Source organism: Oncorhynchus tshawytscha, linkage group LG27 (genome assembly GCF_018296145.1).
Source record: "Oncorhynchus tshawytscha isolate Ot180627B linkage group LG27, Otsh_v2.0, whole genome shotgun sequence".
In the NCBI taxonomy this organism is placed as follows: domain Eukaryota; kingdom Metazoa; phylum Chordata; class Actinopteri; order Salmoniformes; family Salmonidae; genus Oncorhynchus; species Oncorhynchus tshawytscha.
Genome location: NC_056455.1, coordinates 3,907,091 through 3,916,681, shown reverse-complemented (window position 1 = coordinate 3,916,681; position 9,591 = coordinate 3,907,091). Strand labels below are relative to the sequence as shown.

The window sequence follows — 9,591 nt, the reverse complement described above, 5'->3', positions numbered from 1 at the left end:
AGCCTGCGTCTGTCACGTACGCATATTTAGACTAGCTAATGGAGCGATGACGTGATGACATTCCAAACAGGTGAGTGACAACTGTGCTTCTGTTTGTTAACTCCATATCTGTGAGGGTTGAGGATTTAGAGGGCGGGAGGGAGGGAGAACAGCCTATTATGTTGCTAAGTAACTGTTTTCTACTGGTTGAACATTTAAATAGAAACAATTACTTTGTATCTATGTAAATTCAGTCATATTAGCATGATATGTTATGGGACCTAATTTAAACTAAGCACAATTCATAACACTGAAACCATGAATGGTAATGCGAACTGGCACCAGAACAGTTAAAGGGTGTAGCTACTGTAAGTCAAAGTAAATCAAATCAAATCAAATTTTATTTGTCACATACACATGGTTAGCAGATGTTAATGCGAGTGTAGCGAAATGCTTGTGCTTCTAGTTCCGACAATGCAGTAATAACCAACAAGTAATCTAACTAACAATTCCAAAACTACTGTCTTATACACAGTGTAAGGGGATAAAGAATATGTACATAAGGATATATGAATGAGTGATGGTACAGAGCAGCATAGGCAAGATACAGTAGCTGATATCGAGTACAGTATATACATATGAGATGAGTATGTAAACAAAGTGGCATAGTTAAAGTGGCTAGTGATACATGTATTACATAAGGATGCAGTCGATGATATAGAGTACAGTATATACGTATGCATATGAGATGAATAATGTAGGGTAAGTAACATTATATGAGGTAGCATTGTTTATATATTTACATCATTTCCCATCAATTCCCATTATTAAAGTGGCTGGAGTTGAGTCAGTGTCATTGTCAGTGTGTTGGCAGCAGCCACTCAATGTTAGTGGTGGCTGTTTAACAGTCTGATGGCCTTGAGATAGAAGCTGTTTTTCAGTCTCTCGGTCCCAGCTTTGATGCACCTGTACTGACCTCGCCTTCTGGATGATAGCGGGGTGAACAGGCAGTGGCTCGGGTGGTTGATGTCCTTGATGATCTTTATGGCCTTCCTGTAACATCGGGTGGTGTAGGTGTCCTGGAGGGCAGGTAGTTTGCCCCCGGTGATGCGTTGTGCAGACCTCACTACCCTCTGGAGAGCCTTACGGTTGAGAGCGGAGCAGTTGCCGTACCAGGCGGTGATACAGCCCGCCAGGATGCTCTCGATTGTGCATCTGTAGAAGTTTGTGAGTGCTTTTGGTGACAAGCCGAATTTCTTCAGCCTCCTGAGGTTGAAGAGGCGCTGCTGCGCCTTCTTCACGATGCTGTCTGTGTGAGTGGACCAATTCAGTTTGTCTGTGATGTGTATGCCGAGGAACTTAAAACTTGCTACCCTCTCCACTACTACCCTCTCCACTACCACTAAGTCCACAATCATCTCCTTAGTTTTGTTGACGTTGAGTGTGAGGTTATTTTCCTGACACCACACTCCGAGGGCCCTCACCTCCTCCCTGTAGGCCGTCTCGTCGTTGTTGGTAATCAAGCCTACCACTGTTGTACAGGAGAGGGCTCAGAACGCACCCTTGTGGGGCCCCAGTGTTGAGGATCAGCGGGGAAATGTTGTTGCCTACCCTCACCACCTTTTGAAAATTGCCTGATTTTTATCTGACCCTATACACTGAGAAAAGCTCTCCCTATTCAGAGCAGAGCCACCTGTTGACCAGCTTTGCTGACTTAACATCAAGTATAAGGATGCCCAGCCCTATAGACTTGTTTTTTCTAACTCTATTAAATTGACTGTATGTTGGTTTGTTTTGCCTTTTTCATGACAGTAGCTAATCCACATCAGCTGTTGTTTTCTCTTTGTAACTCTAGGGTTGTTGTTGTGAGTAAGATGTGTCAACCTTTACCCTTTGCATAGAAGAGGAATTATCTTGTTTTACTTGCTATTTACTTCGCCATGGCCTTTTTTTGTTGCCTTTAATTGTAAATTTGAGAACTTGTTTTCTCATTGACTGTATGTTTGTTTTGCCTACCTGGTTAAATAAAGGTGAAATAAAAAAATAAATTTAAAAAAAAAGTCTATCATTGGTTGCCAGATAATCTTCAGGGACAATAGCCTTGGCCGGTAAACAGTCCAACAGCCGCATCATCTGCCCACCCAAAATACACCCTTGACCTCTCCCTGAAGACTGGGCTAGGCTTGGGCCGGGAAAGGAGAAGATAGACATCTTCCAAGCATGGCTAGTCAGTTGGTGTAGCATTCTCTGATTTTTTGTTTGTTTGTTTTATAGCAGAAAAGATGATGGGATGATGTGAAGAGTTTAAGTCACTGACCAGTAGGACTTCAATGCAGTAAAAATGCTAGTGCAAAGTATTGAGTGTCACTAATACACTATGGTTAGTATGCATCAATGCATGTAACTGTGGTAAACCACACAAAATACTATACGAATACTCTACAACTGTATGTTGTTTAGTACATTAATTTATCAATTATCAAAAGTTACAGTAAATGCATGATTATAATAATTCATCATTGATGACATTATCCCTTGATAGTATGCATATCATTTAAACACATTCCTCATCCTTACATATGGGACAGCCCCCCTCTGACACATTGCACAGAAAAATGGTTCAGGATAATGAAGATGTCCATCTCTCTCATCCTTTGTACACCACTTGCAACGCCTTCCTTTACTACGACAAGGTTTGAACAGCCTCATAACCATTAGAGTCAGGTGCTGGGCCAAAGATAGGAAAAACTTTATTTAATTTAAGTCAGTTAAGAACAGAGTGTTATTCTATATGACTGCCTAGGAACAGTGGGTCAACTGCCTGTTCAGGGGTAGAATGACAGCTTTGTACCTTGTCAGCTCGGGGATTTGAACTTCCAACCTTTCGGTTACTAGTCCAATGCTCTAACCACTAGGCTAGCCTGCCGCCCCAAGATAGTCATGACAAGCATATCCTCCTAACTCCATATAGGCAGTTTGGTTTCCAAAAGGACAGTGAAGTGGTCCTCCAAGAGCATTGCATGCTTTTCCATATGTATCTGTATATTGTCCAGGAGCCCCAGTTTTGTACGCATTGAGTAAGTCTGTACTGAGGGATGTTATCCAGAGAAAGAATGCCACCCTGTGGCAAAAAAAATCAAGGAGCTTTTTCTCTGTTCCTACTTGACTGCCTTTAGTTGAAATCTAACACAAATCTGTCTCACGTGCCTAAAACCAAACTAGAACAGACTGACCTATTCTGTCTTCTTACAGTATATTGACCCTGTGATAGACTAGTGTCTTGTCCAAGCTGCCTCACGCTATAGAAACAGCCAAGGCTAATGCAAGGCTACTTACTTACTTACACTAATATGGCAATTAAATATTGCAATTAAATGAACAGTGCCGTACCATAGCCTACACACTATTATGCAAAGCTATATGGCATAGACAGAACTATTTCAAACCACAGAACTGCAGATGGGATTTATCTTATTGTGTTTGGCTTTGAAAGACCTTAACCAGTAGTAAAATATTAAGATTTATTTCAAGGTATGTTAAGACCAATTGTTATATATCGTTTACAGTTTAAAATGAGGAACAATGTCAAATCACCTACGATAAAATGCAGACCAAACACACCATAGTAATTTCAGACGTGTACCATCTGCCTCTTTCTCCCCCTCTCCCTCCTTTGTCCCTAACTGCAGAATAAAATGCATGCTTTTTCTCAAGTGGTCTGGTTGCTAAGCAACTCCAGGGGCTAACCTCAACCCTGCCTCATGGTTAAGACTTTTTCTATAAAATGTATGACACAATGCAATGCTTTCTGGCAGCACTCTGTATGCAACATGTATTACACATGCAAACCCTTGCTTTGCAAAATATCAGTGTGTGTTTCTAGGAGGCTCTCTGTCCTAATAAACATACCAGACCCAGGGTGAAATATGCCAAATATGTTCATATAATAAACTTGAGGTGTGCTTGATTTAGCTTGGGGTTTGCACTTTGGGGACTATTCCATTGGTTCCATAAGGAAACAAATTATATTCCATACACTGTACGTGTATGTGTAGTCGAGTTACACGTAATTACACCATTGTAACCAATTACTGCCCTCTATGGTTGGTTTAGTATGGAGGAGTGTTAGATCAGTCAGTCTGCCAGATCAGTAAAGGCCTATAGATGTTTAGAGGTCACTAACAGTGGCAAGCACAGTGCTTCCCTTGTTATACCCCAGCCACAGGTTTTACGGCAAGGGGGGGTATTGCCACTCCAGATCCCTCTAAGCAGATTTTACAGTAATTCTTATGTAATCATTGGTAAATTGACACTAAGCCAGGCCTAGAGGAATGGAAATTCAAATATATTAGATTAGACGTTGGCATTGGCTTAATGTGAGAAAATAACAAAAGGTGGCCTATTGGTAAGAATTGTGTCTGTCACCTATTACATAGGGCAGAAGGCTATTTAACAAGTTAGGTCTACCATTGTGTCATTCGGTTGGGTAAGCATTGTAGATCATCTCTGAAGACCTGCAATTTGTTTATATCAGCTAAACTAGTTTTAATGTCATTATCTTCTAACACCATCTTATCAACAGATCAGACAGAGGGGGCTGGTGGGAGGAGCTATAGGAGGACGGGCTCATTGAAATGACTGGAGTTGAATAAATGGAAAAGGTATAAAACACATCAAACATATGGAAACCACATGTTTGACTCCGTTCCATGAATTCCATTCCAGCCATTACAATGAGCCCGTCCTCCTATAGCTCCTCCCACCAGCCTCCTCTGAGATCAGTGTCGGCCTACCTACACACAAACCTCTTTAATTCCAAGCATCAGTGCAGAACGCTCAGGAAGAATTTCAGAACAATCTCTGTCTGTACTCTGGCGCCCTCCTCCCCTTAAGGCCGCCTAGCGAACTACTCGTCTCTGTCGGGTGTCCACTGAGTGACTGCAGCTGGAGAGACAATAACTGTCTGCCACACAGGTAAGAGAGAAAGACGCTTTATCTATTTATAGCAAACCTAGTACATTCCGCAAGTCATTGCTCCTAGGTGTCTTCGAATGATGAAGAATTCGAGCAGTTGGCTTTTTTTTTCCGGGGCAAAACAAAAGCGCCATTCATGCTTGTCATGTAGCTTTGAGGCACCGAGCGTATCCTTTTTTTTCTTCCGTTGCCTACTGTAGGTCTGGGTGTGAGGAGAGGTTGGGCCTGGGTACTGTCTTGCCTTGGCAAGCAAATTCATCGCACCAGGCAGGAGCCCCAAACAAGCCATGTGGATAATTGGATCAGAAGTGGCTAAATGGATTTGTCCATGAACACGCACTTTGTAGTTTAATGTTATATATTTTGACTTTTACATTCGTTATTAAAATATGACAGTTGTCATGATGCGTAAACTGAGGCTAAGCTAACTAATTGATGTAGCCAAGGGGTGTAACTTAGCTTGCAAGCTACAAATGATCTAGCTAGCTACCAAACCTATTAGCTGACCGTTAGCTATCTAAACTCGCCAATTATTATCGCCACGGATTTTTAGCTATGATTTTAAGATAGTGGTGCCCTTCTGATTTCCTTACTTGGGGCCTGTCTTTACTTTGGGAAATAAGAAATCACACAGTGTTCCTTACAGGATAGTTAAAAAAAAAAAGCTTTTATATCGTATATGTTTTGATCCATGTACAGACGGTAGCAAACTTTCATAGCTACATCGACACTTGTGTGTCAGTTAGATTTTTGTGCTGAATCATAGGCAAGTAGCATTGCCTATGAAATTGGATTTCCGCAGCTGTGCTTTCCGCTGTCAGTGGTGCTGATGTTGGCTTATCAGCTCACCACTTGCACCTTATCACCAGGCCACTTATTGTCAGTGGCTTGCCTGGCTGTAGTTACTTGCTGTCCCACTATATAAATCCAAAAGTAGACTGTGAAATGTTATTTCACCTGCGTATTACCTCATTTGCTAACTAGCTAATTATTCATATTTCAGGAATGATTTGTAGCCGCACCTCCCTTTCCAGGGATTGCATGCGATGTAAAGTATTGCTATTGCAACTTTGTAATCAAGTAGTAGGCCGGGTATTCTTTTTAAGCCACTTTGTTAGAAAAATGTAGGCCTCTATATCTGGGCTCAAAGTCCAATCTAATTTTTGAGGAGATGCATTCCGCGTGCCCTTGCCATGTGGTGCTTTGTCTGAAACAAATCGATTCACTGTATCATCGATACACCTTTTTCCCGTACTATTTCGATATTATTCAGCACACTTGTAAATTTCATATTGAGGTCTATTTTTGCCAAACTGAGTCATAACATGATGGCGTTTTTTTTGTCGGTGTTTTCTATATTGCAGACACGCCTCATTCTCGCTCTGCTCTCCGCATTATTTCTTAGCTCTTGTCCTTTGAGTTGCAGTGAGAGATGAGCATGCATGATCTCACTCCGGTTTCGCTACTTGCCGATAGGTCTGTACATTTGTTAGATGAATCAACACTCTCCATTATCCCTCGACTATTTTTGCTCGAGGCCGAAAATCATAGGCAGAGTCCATTTCAAAGGAATATCAAGGGACAAAGGCTTATCTCCATCTCTCTCCTATCCAATTCCTCCTCCACGCCCATCTTGTTAAATGTGTCCTGGAGAATGCTGTAAGAATTGTTCTTCCCTGATCTCATACGTTGGAAATATGTAGAAATGATGTTGTCCTGTTTGAGTAACACTTCGAGAACTAGACCTAATTTTCATTAACATTGTATTCTATGCTCATTAGTATTGGGATATAGCCTGACTTAAGAAAATAAGGTTTATTCCTAGCCATCATTTTATGTTTTTTTTTTAATACAAAAAAATGCTGACAAATGAGCCTCTGCTCTCTGACAAACCTTTTAGTTTTCAAATTTACATGTATAATTTGATTGGACCGCCCAATTAGGGAGCTCTGTAAAACATGTCTAAAGCCTAATTGGATGAGCTGGTCTGCAGGCTACATGCTACTGCAGTGTAGTATGATAGTCATACTATAATTTATGGCGGTGAATTGTTCTGTGTTCTTGGCAGGGAATTTACATCTGCACTCATCCATGTTGACCTCACTGAATGGGATCAGCGGCAGGGACCATAATTCAGTTAGCCCTAGTTCTACAACGTAGCCCCAGTAACAATGCTTTTAGGGTTCATTTTCAAGTTAAGATTAAAGACTAAACTAAATTGACAATCGCATAACTCTTTATATAAACAATATGCACAAAACTAGAGTGCATCATTGTGATTGGATGACGAAAAAGAGATCCTAGCCAACACTAATTGGCATTGGTCCAATATTTAGCCAAGGCACTCCTTAGTTTCTGCAGTTCTACACGTCAGGGTGCACTATGAATCAAAGAGTTGTCTCGGAGACCCATGCTGAGTGCGTTAGCATAGCCTGGCGTAAGCTGCTGCTGGACCCCAGCTGTAGAGAATAGGGTGCCATTTGGGACGCTGTCTGTCTGCCTGCCCTGCCACAAGCAGCTGTACACATGCCTTTGTGCAGTCATCAGCGGTCCATGCCAGCAGATGTCTCTCACACTCAACCCCTGGCCAGATGAACAGGACATGACTCGTTAACGTAACGTGATCGCTCGCACCCGTGAAATAAACCTGAAATCTCAAACACGCCAGTCCATTATTCTTAAAAGGACATTGGCTGTAGAGGAGACCAATGTTACCAAGTATGTCATGATTGACAACTCTTACGAGCTCTGTTGGTTGCCTTTGAAGGTATGATTAAGGGACTTGGTTTCAAAGCTGTCTATGTCCTTGCTTTCTCTCTTGCACTCTGTTATAAGATGTACCTACGTATAGGATTAGTATCCCACGTTGCTGTTATTTTTCCTCGGGGACATTTGCAGTACAGGATATAGGTAAATGCCAGACATTCTTTGAGGGCCACTCTCACTGATTCGCTGCGCCATGAGCCTCTGACATCTTAGCATGTAAATACAGAATTACTTGCATGTGCTAGCGAGGGCTGGGCGATATGACGATATATATTGTGTGACGATATGAAAAACGTCTATCGTTTTCACATTATGCTCTATCGTTTATTTCGTTGTGTCGCAAATCACACTCTTTACGGCGATATTTTTCGTCAATTGGACGTTGCTTTGCGTTCTTCCACACGTGCCGTGTGGAAGGAAATTTGCAACACAAACAAACATGGAGGAGAGCATAGAGATCGTACCTAAAAGAGGGGCTACTTCTGTCGCATGGACGTGGTTTGGGTATGAAAAGTCTGACAAGGACCAGAAAACCGTGCTCTGCAAAATATGCCGCAGGCCGGTCCTGAACAACAGGCTCAAACACCACTAACCTCTTTTACCACCTACGCAAGAATCTTGTGAAACAGTACGGAGAGAGTCTACGGATGAGAACCCAAAAAGTATAGTTGAGTGCTCAAAACAAACCCCCGACTCAGACGTTGCACAAGGCTTTTGCCCGCGGCACAGCATATGGCAAAGAATCCCGAAGATGGAAGGAGATAACAGCTGCCGTTACAACTTAACATATGCAGAGACAATGCCCCATTTTACACGGTCCAGAAACGGGTGTTTTGTGAGTTGGTGCTAACACTTGACCCAAGGTACCAAATGCAAATTGATATGTGACACATATTATTGCCAAAATAACATGCAAAACAGGCAAGCACCCCCCCTCAAAAAAAATTAATAATAATAATGTGTATATATAGATATTTTTCGGACTATATTTATTTTGTTTGCAACTATAGTTGACGTGTTTTCTATTTACCTTTTTTTTGTTGATTTTATACATTATTTTATATTTTGTTACATGCTTAGTTGAAAATTTGCACAAAGGTTCAAAATCAAAGGAGAAATAATAAAATATGAGTAAGTACCTTTTATTTGTTGTGTATAATTCAAAATGTTATAAGAAATAATAATTTTTAAAAATGACGTGGTCATTTTATCTGAACTATTTATTTATTGAATTTACAGAAAATTTGCTATATCGTTATCGGGATATGAAATGACTTGTATCGGGATATGAGATTTTGACCATATCGCCCAGCCGTAGTGCTAGCTATAAACAAACTGGAAAAGCAGGTCCACCCTTATTTATACAGTCTTTAGATTCACCTAACGTTTGAGAAAGAATAGGCTACACACATTGTAGCCTGCATTTAATGTGGAATACAAAAACCTAGCAATAATATTGACTCAAGTACTTGAGGATACCTTTAGCCTAATTAATGAACCTATGCCTCATGCAGGTAGGTGATCTCCAGAGCAGATGCTAGGTCTTGTCCTGACTCTCTGTCAGATCTCAAGGCCACGCATACTCTACTGTAGCACAGGAGGTTAGTGGCACCTTTAATTTGGGAGGACAAGCTCGTTGTAATGACTGCAGCGGATTAAGTGGAATGGTATCAAACACACAGCTTCCATGTGATTGATGCCATTCCATTCACCCCATTCCAGCCATTATTATGAGCCGTCCTCCCCTCAGCAGCCTCCACTGTACTTTAGTGTGCTGTAGTGTAAGGGTGGTATAGGTAGCAAGGTCACTGAGCCACAGCACTGCAAAGAGAGAGCCCAGATGAGCTTCCTTTGGTTTGGCTGGCTCTCTAC

The 9,591-nt window shown here is 41.5% G+C and overlaps 1 protein-coding gene across 5 annotated transcripts in view; it reads left to right on the top strand.

Moving 5' to 3' along the window:
• Window positions 1-4,787: 4,787 nt before the first annotated feature.
• Window positions 4,788-9,591, top strand: part of LOC112225897 (microtubule-associated protein tau) — a 40,871-nt gene continuing 36,067 nt past the window's right edge. For 3 of the 5 annotated variants that reach the window (XM_024390024.2, XM_024390026.2, XM_024390020.2), the window contains exon 1: window positions 4,789-4,953. The gene's annotated coding sequence lies outside the window, so the exon portion shown is untranslated. Of the gene's footprint in view, window positions 4,954-7,978; window positions 8,583-9,591 lie in introns of those variants that run through there. The other 2 variants (XM_024390025.2, XM_024390023.2) reach the window with 2 other exon arrangements.